The sequence below is a fragment of the Narcine bancroftii genome, chromosome 3 (assembly GCF_036971445.1).
Source record: "Narcine bancroftii isolate sNarBan1 chromosome 3, sNarBan1.hap1, whole genome shotgun sequence".
Taxonomy (NCBI): Eukaryota; Metazoa; Chordata; class Chondrichthyes; order Torpediniformes; family Narcinidae; genus Narcine; species Narcine bancroftii.
The window spans coordinates 39,954,497-39,966,964 of NC_091471.1; the positions used below are offsets into that span (position 1 = coordinate 39,954,497).

At 39.4% G+C, this 12,468-nt stretch overlaps 1 protein-coding gene across 2 annotated transcripts in view; it reads right to left on the reverse strand.

The window, feature by feature from the left end:
* The window catches only part of myo5b (myosin VB), a 264,470-nt gene that overhangs the window by 249,202 nt on the left and 2,800 nt on the right, over nt 1-12,468 (reverse strand). The gene's annotated exons all lie outside the window — the stretch shown is intronic.

The window sequence follows — 12,468 nt, forward strand, 5'->3', positions numbered from 1 at the left end:
AGGATCACAACATTACTGAAAGTGTTTCAGATGAAGAGTTAAAAAAACTGATAAAAATCAATTACATTTTCTGTTGGAAAAGGGGTGTGGGAAGAAAAACTGCAAATGAAATTGTTGATTGCAGTAAAAACTAAAATATGCAAATTATGTCAGATTCATAAAATAGAAAAGCTTAGACTTATCGTTTGGAAACAAGATCAAAAGAAAGGACGCCTTTGAGAGCAAATTTCTAGTGTAGGAATGCAAGTGAAGAGCCACTGGTTTGAGAAGTAGAGATACTGAAATCCATCTACATAATGATTACTCTGTGTGAAATGACAATCACACTGCATCTCATTGCTGAGCAAATTTAAGAGTTCATTAAAAGCAGTTACAAGAATTAAAAAAATCAATGGATGCAAAGTTGAACTAATTTTATTTTGTTGAAAGAAAACAACATAAGGAAAATACAAAATTTTCTTGCATTTGTCTATGAGACGTAATGGAAATTCTAAACACATCGAAAATGTTTGAAACATTCAGTAGGTCTGCCAGCATTTGTGGAATGAGAAAAAGAATGAACATTTGATATCATGACTGGTTCCAAGAAAGGGTCACAAACCAGAAACAGCCATTACAGCAAACCACATCTCCTCATTAATTTTTTTAAAAAAACCTTTCATTCTCATAACATAACATATATAACATAACATAACAATTACAGCACGGAAACAGGCCATTAGGCCCTTCTAGTCCGCACCGAACCAAACACCCCTTTCTAATCCCACCTCCCTGCACAATGCCCATAACCCTCCATCTTCTTCTCATCCATATACCTGTCCAACCTTTTCTTAAATAATACAATTGACTCCGCCGCCACTATTTCTCCCGGAAGATCATTCCACACAGCTACCACTCTCTGAGTAAAGAAGTTCCCCCTCATGTTACCTCTAAACCTCTGCCCCTTAATTCTTAACTCATGTCCTCTTGTTTTAAACTTTCCTCCTCTTAACGGAAATAGTCTATCCACATCCATTCTGTCTATCCCTTTCATAATCTTAAATACTTCTATCAAATCCCCTCTCAACCTTCTACGCTTCAAAGAATAAAGACCTAATCTGTCCAATCTCTCCCCATACTCCAGATGCTTAAACCCAGGCAACATTCTGGTAAACCTTCTCTGCACTCTCTCCACTCTGTTTATATCCTTCCTATAATTAGGCGACCAGAACTGCACACAGAACTCCAAATTAGGCCGCACCAACGTCTTATACAATCTCAACATCACCTCCCAACTCCTATATTCCATGCAATGATTGATAAAGGCCAGCATACTAAAAGCCTTCTTCACCACCCTATTCACGTGAGTTTCTACCTTCAGGGAACGATGTACCGTTACTCCTAAATCTTTCTGCTCTTCTGTATTCCTCAATACTCTCCCATTTACCACATATGTCCTATTCTGATTCTTCTTACCAAAATGAAGCACCTCACACTTATCAGCATTAAATTCCATCTGCCATTTTTCAGCCCACTTTTCTAAGCAGCCCAAATCCCTCTGCAATCCTTGAAAACCTTCTTCATTATCCACTATTCCACCTATCTTAGTATCGTCTGCATATTTACTAATCCAATTCACCACCCCATCATCTAGATCATTAATGTATATAACGAACAACAATGGGCCCAATACAGATCCTTGAGGCACACCACTGGTCACCGGCCTCCAACCTGACAGACAATTATCCACTACCACTCTCTGGCCTCTCCCTTTCAGCCAATGTTCAATGTTCAATCCATTTGACTATCTCAAAATTTATACCTAAAGACTGCACCTTCCTAACTAACCTTCCATTCTCAAAAACAAGTACACGTCATAATCGGAATGCAAGAATAATTCCTAGCCTAGATATCAAGAATATGAGCTAGTATTCTTGCAACAAAATATTAAGGGGAAGGAGATTCTGAAAGTACTTCAACATTGAAGTACTATAAATAATCAATACCTTGCTTTAACAGAGGCTTTGCCAACACTTCTTGTGGAAGAGGTATGAAACAAAAATATTCAACTGACCTAGAAAATTTAAGTATCTTGATCTCATCTTCCCCAAAGTTTCTAGACTCCTCTTCAGAACCACTAAAACATTCCTATATTGTTGCAACCTTTGATTTCTTGCCAAAGGTGTCATTTTTTCAGGTAGGAGAACAATCAGGACCCACATTACGTATCCAACCGACCGAATGTACATTTTGTACTAGATATCATTAAAGTTTTAATTCAATGAAATGACACCAAATGTCACATAGTTGTAAACTGGCAAATGAGGCAGAATGATCAGTCATGATCAAGTGAAAAGCGAAGCAGGCGTAGGTGAGATGTTGTGGGGTGGGATCGGTGCAGGGGTGAGTGAAGAGCTTCCTCTTGGTACCATTTCTTGAGTTGTGAGGCACACCAATCAATGCATGATGCACATTGTAGATTGCAATTGTCCAAACTGAAAAGCAGGTTCAGCAAGATGCACCTTTCCACCATCCCATTGTTCAGCAGGGAATACATGCAAACACAAAAGAATTTAACTTTACCATGGATGCCACTGAAGTCAATATTGTTCATCTAGTTCTCACCAAAACTCCAGAGAGATAGCAAAAATTACCGATCCCTCTCCATTCTCCAAATGAGAACCTTTCTACACCAGCGTGAACCCACATCTCCTGCAGTAACCTCAGTAGTCAAGTTAACAAAATGTGTTCCAAAAATCAGATTTTCCCCTTTGTTCCCATCAAAAATAAAGAGCAGACTGATGGCAAGTTTTCTTCTTTAACTCTGCACATGAGAAGTTATTGAGGCCCTTACCTGGTTTGAATTTTTTTCGCTTTCAATCAAAGAAAGGTTGTAATTACAGAAATGAGAGTGGTTTCAGGTCGATGGCCAAGCTGAAATGTTAGCCCCAGCCAAAACAAAACAGAAGTCAAAAATTAAAAAGTGACTGGCTGTTTTGCTACATGTATCTTTATTGCACAAATCTCAATGTTTACATTCCCTCATGAAAAGTTGATGATTTGTCAGCTCCCGTGAAGGAGCAGAATCAGTAAGAGTTAGTAGTGAGAGTTGAACCAAATCCTTAATTGAAATGTTCTGCCTCATGATGTAAAACTCAAAAGCTCTCAACAATCAAGACAGTCAGGCAAGTGCTGATCAAATTTCAATTTCTTGCATATTGAAAGAAAAAATATTTACCATCAGTGTCACTTTATTATGCTGCAACATTTTGTTCAATGCACTAGATTATATTTTTTAAAAACTTGTTTTGGTAAACAGTACTGGTCAAATTCAGAAAGCAATGGGCATCCCAGCATATTCCAAGATTTGTGTGTAACAGTATTTATAAAAAGTTCTCAAGTTTACAGGCTCATCTACATCACATTTGACCAGCCACTTTTCTGTTCACACATCCTCAAATGAAACAGACCCTGAACAAACCAGTCACAATTCTACTGCCACAATAAAAAAAAATGTGAATGAGAAACCCTCATCATACCCCCCACCACCATCTTCTACCCCTGCTGAGTTTCTCCAGCAGGTTTGTGCATTGCACCCGACCCCAGCATCTGCCGTCTTTCTTGTTCAACCACAAATTTACTGCGACTGCTTAATGTCTTCAGCACTTGAAAAAGCAAATATGTCATTTGACTTGCAGCATACCAGCCAAAAATCAACAGCAAGAAAGACCAGGTTAGAATGAGGCAACGTGCAATTTCATTTATATTTTTTGCATCATGTCTCTTGTGAAATGCAGACAGAATTTTTGTATTTTTACCTCATGCTTTGTGATGAGACGGCCTCAGATATTTTCTGAATTTGGCTAGTACTGTTTACTATAATAAACTGTTTTTCCATAATGTCGCGCATTGAACACAATACTGCAGCATAATAGGATAGTAAATCAAGTCAAGGATAGTAAATATTTTTTTCTGTACTCTTGCATTTGCCACCCACATATGCAAGACATTGAAATCTGATTAGCACTTGCCTGATTGCTTTGACTGTTGAGAGCTTTTAAGTAAAAATTCACCAAACTGGATCCACTGAGGCTAAATGTTGCTGTGGATTGAGTAGATTGTTAAGAATAAATTGAAATGTGTACAAAGTAACCCTCTGAAGCTATCTATTAGATATACTGCATTGTTTTTAATTAATCTCTATTTAGGAGGACCTATTGGATCAGAATCAGGTTCACCGTCATGAACATGTCAAGAAATGTGTTATATGTAGCAGCAGTATTGTGCAGAACGAGGGGGAAAAATCAATATAAATTACTATTTCGTCAATACAAGATATAAAATAAAATAACTGGTGCAAAAAAAAAATCAAAAGAAGCTTCATGGGAATACAGACTCGCTAAGCAAACCAGCAAGAACATAAAAGTTGCAGTACACATGTGGAAAATGCAAGGTCACTCACTTGGGGGCATGAAACAGAAATGTAGTACTTTTTTTAAAAAAAGGGCATTTCTTAATGTTTCAAAGGGACCTGGGTATCCTTGAATACAAATTAATGAAATCTGCCACTTAGTTGTATCAAGGAGTTAGAGGGGGAAATGGTTCATTGGCTTCCTCTCATAAATATAGGAGTGCAGCAAATTTTCACCAAACTGGATCCACAGAGACTATATGCTGACCATGGAGAGATAGGGTAGATTAGATCTATGTTGTATAGAATTAGGAATACATTGAAATTTACAAAATTCTTACCAGGGCCTGGCAGGAAGGATGCGGAAAAGACGTTTTCCTTACAAAGGACTCAAACAGTCAGATTATTAGGATGCAAATAGGAAGAAGTTTCTTCATTTGTGGTGAATTCTTGGCCTCAAAGAACTGCAGAGGCTATCATTGAGCTCAATTATGAGAGATATTTTTTTAAAATTGTCAAACAATATGACAATTGCACAGGTCAGCCATGATCTTAATGTACTGCGAGAAAGCTGAGTGAAACATGAAAATCTGGAGTCGTTGTGATGGTAGTAAAAACTCAGAAATGCTGGAGGATCTAAGCTGTAATGGCAGCATCGATAGGATGTAAAAATAGATCACTGATGTTTGTAAAGCACAAAAGTCTGCAGACACCATGGTTCAAGTAAAAACAATGCTGGACAATAGCAAAGATAAAGATAAAAAAAACCAACACTTTGGGCTTGAGTTCATCAAGGTCTGAAAAAAATTTGCAGGCAGGCATCTGAACAAAATGGGGAAGGGGTGGGTAAGGGGAGAAGCACAGTCCCAAAGGCTGGAGATAATAGGTGGCTAAGGGAGGGAGGGCACTTCAACTGTGGAAGAGAGTCTGGGTGAGTATATGGTCAAAGAGTTTAAGAGCAGCAGTGATTAAAGATGGGGAGCAGTAAGAGTGAATCCCACAGAACTACCTTCAGAGAGTAAAGGAGAACCTCTTCAAGCTAGGCATCCCTTGAAGAGATTTCGCAGTTTTGCAGTAAACGAAAGTAAAACAAAAAAGTCTGCACAGTGGCTGAAGTAAAAACACAAGCTGGAGAAAATCAGCAGATCAAACAGTTTACATAGCACAGATAAACAAATAATGTTTTGGGCTTGAGCCCTTCATCAAGGTATAATAAAATGTAGACAGGCCTGTTTCCGCTCTGTAAATGGTTATATGGTTATATGAATAATGGTGGGTGCAGTGAGCGGCAGGGAGAGGTACACAGTCCCAAAGGCAGGAGGTAATAGATGAGTAAGGGAGAGAGGGACCAGCTGTGGAAGCGAGTTTCGGGCCTGAGTCTTTCTTTAAGCTGCAAGCAAAGAAGAGGAACACGTCAGAATAAAAACTGAAAATAGCAGGGATAGAAGTCCACACCAACAACAAAAGATATGATACGAGGACAGGTGAGAATTGATTTGGCTCTGTGAAAGGTGAAGGAGGGAAAAGGGAAGAGAGAATGAGAAACAGAGGTGAAGGAAAGGGTACAGGGGGAAGAATGAGGGGGAGTGAGCTGTTTATAAAAAAAACAGAGGTCAATGTTAATGCTGTCTAGTTGGAAGGTGTCCAGAGAGAAGACAAGGTGTGCTCCTCCAAGTTGTGGGTAGTCTCAGTCTGGCAGTGCATGAGACCATGGGCAGACATATCAACAAGGGATATGGGATGGGGAATTGAAAAGGGTGGCCACTGGGAGATCCACTCTACTGCGGCAGATAAAGGTGAGGTGCTCAACAAAGCAATTGCCCAGTCTGTGCCTGGGGTTCAGCCCCAAAACGCCTATGAAGGCTGCAAAACTGGCAGAGCCCCTCCAGCATTCTTTGTCGTATGGTGAAACAGGCTCAAAAGATCCCAGACAGCCCACTCCTAATTGTATTTTTAGATTCTGCAGGATTTTTTTTTGCTGGTCCTCATATTACACAACAATATGCACTTTACAATCATCCTACGTCATCATCACACACACCTTTATCATCATGGACTTGTTTACCAAAATACACAAGTGCTACAGTTTCAATTTAGAACTTGGCTTTAACAATTCTTGGAGTATCAAGTTACCTGGGAATATTGATACTGGTCTAAACATTCTCAAGTACTAAAACATCTATTGTGCTCTATGCTTTGAGGGAAATACAGTTATGGAAGTGGTCTGTAATGAGTGTGGCAGTGCTACAATGGTCTAATTTCTTTGTACAACATCCACTCAGGTTCTTTTCTAAAAATAAATTCTTTTTTTTTTAAACATCATATTTTCCTATAACAGGATACAATAAAAGTGAGACTGCAAACAATACACATCTACTGCTCATCACCAGAATGGTCCAGTTAACAAATGTTTTGGGTACATTGCTATCTAAAGTTTAGTCAAGTTCTACAATTTAATGAACCCGATTGGTATAATGCACAAAATCTTATATAGGAACTAATTTTTTTTCTGCACTTGGTATATGTGGCACTCACTGAATTGTCCAGCACTGGACAGAACAAATCCTTCAGCCCACCATGCCCATCCTTGCTTGCATATCCCTTTTATGCCCTGCTCAATTTAGAACCTTCCAAGGTGCATTTTAATATATTACTTTTCCCATCTCCATCACTTCCTGTGACAAACTCATTACAGGGATCAACTAATTTTGTGTGAAAATCCATCCCTCTGATGGCCAAATCGACTGCACCCAAGATCATCTTAATAGACATCAGAACAGCCTTCCTGAACGTTAACCACGCCAAAATTTGTTGTGCGGTTGAAAATTAACTCAACCTGAAGTACAGCAATATTCCTCCGCTTCTGTATCTCCCTGTGTCCATCAGGACATTTGGCACAGGGTATTTGAACTTGCAATATTTCTACAACCAACCCCCCCCCCCCCCCCCCCCCCCCCCCCCCCAGATTAAACATCTCCAAATTATGACAACAGTAGTACAACAGGCAAAATTCACACCAATAAGATATTCACCTTCATCACTGGTCTGAAAAATGTCTAGTCTGCAATTGAATGAAAACTGTCAAGTTCATAAAGCATGGTTTCAGAGGATACAAGATATTTAAATCGGCCTACTACGCTCCCTGTCTTCACTGTGACTGGTGTCATAAATACCATGGCTACTTGTCCTATGAAAGCCAAGACCTTGGTCACTTATTTCCTGGCCTCAGATTCATTCCAGGCCACTGCCAATTCCTGCCACATCTAGAGCTTTCTGAAATGGGTTGGATATAAAAAAAAAGAATTTGTGGTAATTCTGCTTCACCCACAGGAAAAAGAATCTCAGGGTTGTACATAATGTCACATATGTACTCTGACAATAAATCTGAAATCTAATTTTCCTCCATCTCAGGAAACAGACAATGACATCTGCCCACAGACATTCATAGATTGCAGTCACTTAGTATTGCTCATCACAACCTTCTGGCTGTACCCCCCAAATATCTCTGCTCCCATACCCTTCAGTCCCACACCACTCCTTCATGTTGAACCTGCACCCATATCAATTTCTTCACCAACTAGCCAGGTCTCTCTCACCCTCTGGAAGCCTCCTCCCAACATCTTGATATAATTGATTATCCGTTCATTAACAGTTCACCACTGTATCTGGAAGGAGTAATCTGCTGAGAAAGCACCTGCAAGGCTAGTTTTTGGTAGCTGCACAAACTTCCAACGGTGAACAGTTTCCACATGCTGTTGCACAGGGAACCCCAACAATATTGTTCTCTCAACTTTCCATAGAGGACTTGAATCTTTACATTATCTCCACAAGCAGCATTATTGTGACCGTCAGTCCCGCTTTAATATAATTTCAAGGTAGCAAAATTCTACAGTACATGGATTGTTTATGTGCAATAAAATACACATCTCTCTGATAGCCATTAGCAAAAGATGCACAAAAATGTACACGGTTAAAGTCAGAGTGCAGAGGCTTCAGAAGAAATAGCTTTCTAACTATGAACTCACTCAAATCGGATCAGATCTTCCCTCCGCAGGGTGTAACCAAACTCTCCAAATTTTACTCAGAAAGCCATGAAAAGTGAAGCTCTCAGCAGTCCCATTCTTTCCCAAGATCTCAAAAACCACAGAACCCTCTCTGTCTCTGGCCCCCAACCATAAATCTATTCTTCCGAAAAGAAAATTAAAACTTCTTAGTGTATCTAATTTTCTTTCCAAAATCTTTCAAACTTGACAAATGGGTTTCATTCTGTTCCAATTTAAAAGCAAAGAGCCAAATCTACATTAAACAACATTTCTTCCAGTTGAGGTTACATTTGAAAGATATTTTCTTTCATCAGACAAAGATGCCTGCATTTGAAATGCAGGAACTAATCTTGTAGTTGTACCATTTACATTATACCCATTTAAAATACATAGATTTGTCAAATTGGAGTTGTGCTTTCCTGATTCTAATCCTGCTTTCATAATAGTGTCATATTCTACCTGCCGAAAGCACATCAATCACATGCATTCTATTGCATGGCATTTGAAACAGTGCCAGACACCATTTGTGGATGAGAGGATAGTTTCAAGAATGCAGAAAAAATCCTATTCTTTCTTAATTGTGCACCTTAGCCATGACCAATGATAAAGCAAATCTTGCTTCATTTTCGCATGGTCTTCTCCATCCTCGTCATTGGAATTTGCAAATTACTGCCCATCGAGATTTATGTAACCTTAGCCAGTGCATCAAAAAGTTTAAAATTACTTTTTTTGAAGGCTATTGTTCACATAGATAACCACAGTCAATTGGAGAAGGACCAATCACAAACAAATCAGAAATGATTTCAATTTACAAGGTTTGGATCCAAGATTGGCTGGCAAAATTGCCATTGAACAAGAGATGGCCTACAAGAAATGGGTGATTTAACTACAAATATATTTTAAGAAAGGTGTGCAAGCCTTAGAAAGGATATAGAAGATATTTAAAGGAAGAAATCCAGTGATGAGAAACTTTACTTACATAGATCGACTGAAGAAGCTGTGTTGTTCTCCTTGGAACAAAGCAGGCTGAGGGATGTGAAAGATAGATTTAAAAATCATGAAACGTCAAAATAGCGAACAGAGCTAAACTATTTACATAAGCAGGAAGATTAAAGAATGGTGATTGGAACAAATAAATTCTGAAGCTTGATTACAAAAACAAAAACGGAAAGTGCTTGAAGCACCCAGCTAGTCAGGCAGCATCATGGGGATAAAATCTGAGGTGACATTTCAGGACAAGGGTCTTCATCAGAACTGGAACAATGAGAAAGTAATTATGTGAAGTTGTTCAAGTTCAATCCAGAGTGTCAAGTTAATATGTTAGGGAGAGAAGGTAAAAAGAAAGTAAGTAAAATTACACCTGTGGGGTGGAGAAAGAGAGAGGAAGGGTGTGGTTTCTGCAATTGTTAAATTCAATATCAAGCTCCCAGAGCTTTGGTGATCTTAGCAATGGTAGATTTTTGGATCCCAGGAACAAGATATCATTCAAATTTGATCATTTACGATTTGGTTTTAAATTGGCCACTCAAGGTGCTGTGTTAGCACTTAAGTTAGACATCATTGGAGCAAAGTCAGAGGGAACAGACGTGTCAGAGAATAGGACAGAGAATCAAAGGGGCAGGAATAAAAGACAAAAGTCTGCAGATACCTTAATTGAAGCAAAAATGCAAAGCTGGAGAAACTCAGCAGGTCAAACAGAATACTTCATATCGCAAAGATAAAGATGCATAACCAACGTTTCACACTTGAACCAGAAACATTGGTTATGTACTTTTATCTTTGGAATATAAAATACGCCGTTTGATCCGTTGAGTTTCTCCAGCATGCGTTTTTTTATTTGAATTAAAGAGGCAGTTGACTGGTCACTCAGGGTTGCCCTGGAGGAATGAACAGCAATGTTCTGCAAGGTAGTCACACGAACTGCATTAAATTTCTGCCATAGAAAGCATTACCTACAGGTAAAATTACAAAATTCAAAAGGCATTTGGACTGTTATATGGACAGGAAGGGTTAAGAAGAATGTCAAGCAAATATGAGAAAATAGGTCTAGCCCAGTGCGTCAACTTGTTCAGCATGCGCAAGTTGGGCCAAAGACTCAAAGCATCGAAGAGGCATTGGGTGGGTCCCTCAGAAACAGAATTTATTGTAATGAACAGGTCACAAAATGTGTTATTTTGCAGCAGGTTCATAGGGGCAAATAAGAGAGTGAGTGTCTGTGGTTCATTGTCCATTCAGAAATCGAAGCTGTCCTTGTACCACTAGGTGCTCGTCTTCAGGTTCCTGTTCCTCTTTTCTGACGGTAGTAGTGTGAAAAGGGCATGGCCTGTGCAGTGGGGAGTTTTGAGCACAGAGGCTGTTTTCTTAAGACACCACCTCTTGCAGATTTCCTCAGTGGAGTGAAGACTGTGCCCATGATAACCGAGTTAATAACTCTAGATTTTTTTGTGTCCCGTGCATTGGCACCTTCACACCAGGCAATGATGGAACCAGACAGAATGCTCTTCATAGTACACCTGTACAAATTTGAGACTTTGGTGACATTCCAAATCTCCTCAAACTCTTCACGAAGTTCAGCCACTAGCGATCCTCCTTCATGAATGTATCAACATTAAGCTCCCAGGACAGATCCTCAGAGATTTTAACTCCAGGAATTTGAAATTCTTGACCCTCTCCACTGCTGACCCCTTGATAAAGTCTGGTTTGTGTTCGCCTGACTGCCTCCCGAAGTCCACAATTAGCTCCTTGGTTTTACCAACAATGAGTGCAAAGTTGTTACACCACTCAACTAGCTGATCAATCTCCCTCCTGTACACTTCCTCATTGCTGTCTGGGATTCTGCTGATGACCATGGAGTCATCAGAAAATTTGTAAACGGCTTTTGAATTGTGCCCAACCACACAGTCATGGGTGTAGAGTGAGTAGAGCAGTGGGCTGAGCACGCATCCTTGAGATGCACCTGTGTTGATCGTCAGTGAGAAGGAAACATTGCTTCCAGATCATACTGACTGTAGTCTTCTGATGAAGGTGAGCACAGTGGGGTGTAGAGACCCAAGTTTTAGAGCTTGTTGACCAGCACTGTGGGAATGATGGGGTTGAAGGCTGAGCTGTTGTCCATGAAGAGTAGCCAGATGAAGGTGTTGCTGTTGTCTAAATGATCCAGAGTGAGTGAAGAGCCAGTGATATTGCATCTGCTGTGAAGCAAATGTGACGGTAGGTGAATTGGGTCCTTGACCCAATACTAACGAAAGTCTGCACAAACCACATGACTGCAGTCTCTAGTAACTTTCTTAGTTATCGCCTCAAAAAAAGATTTGCAAGACTTCTGCTCTATTTTCTTGTGTGCACCATACTGTTTACATCCAACAATTGGCTACATTTCTTTCTTTTAACGTTATTTTTATTAAGTTTCATCATAAAATAAAATAAATATATAACTTGTAATAAAGACTATTACACATTTAAGACTTTACTCCTTACACATATTGGATTGGGATTTAAAAAAAAGGAAAATAAAGAAAAAGTCTAACCTAATGCAAAACAAGGCGGTAATTCTTATTGTAAGATAATGGCCATCTCTAATCAAATGAAAATTTTCAAAGTATTTATTCACACAATCTCCCATTACAGAATTTAATTCCAACAACAGATGTTCGGGCAATTGTTTTAGACTCTCAAATTTCTTCAAAAGCAGAGTGACATAAGCAATTGCCCAAGTTCATCAAAAAGCATCTGCATCAATGCTGGTGCTAACCCAGGGGTGGAAACCAGGGATCAACCCCACCAGTTGGATTCATAAACTGCAATTTTGCTTCTATATATTTGGATGATCAATATTCATTTTCTTAGAACTTCTAATGCAGGTACAAATTCAGTTAAATTGCTTGTTCCCCTGACATCACAATCATTTGAGGGTATCCGTTTTCTGACCCGACTGTATCATCCGCATCCAGGGATTGTTCACAGAAGGCGTCCGGCAGCCAAAGTCTATGATACGGAGGATAAACTTTTCCACTCATTGAGTGGTGAACTTGCGGA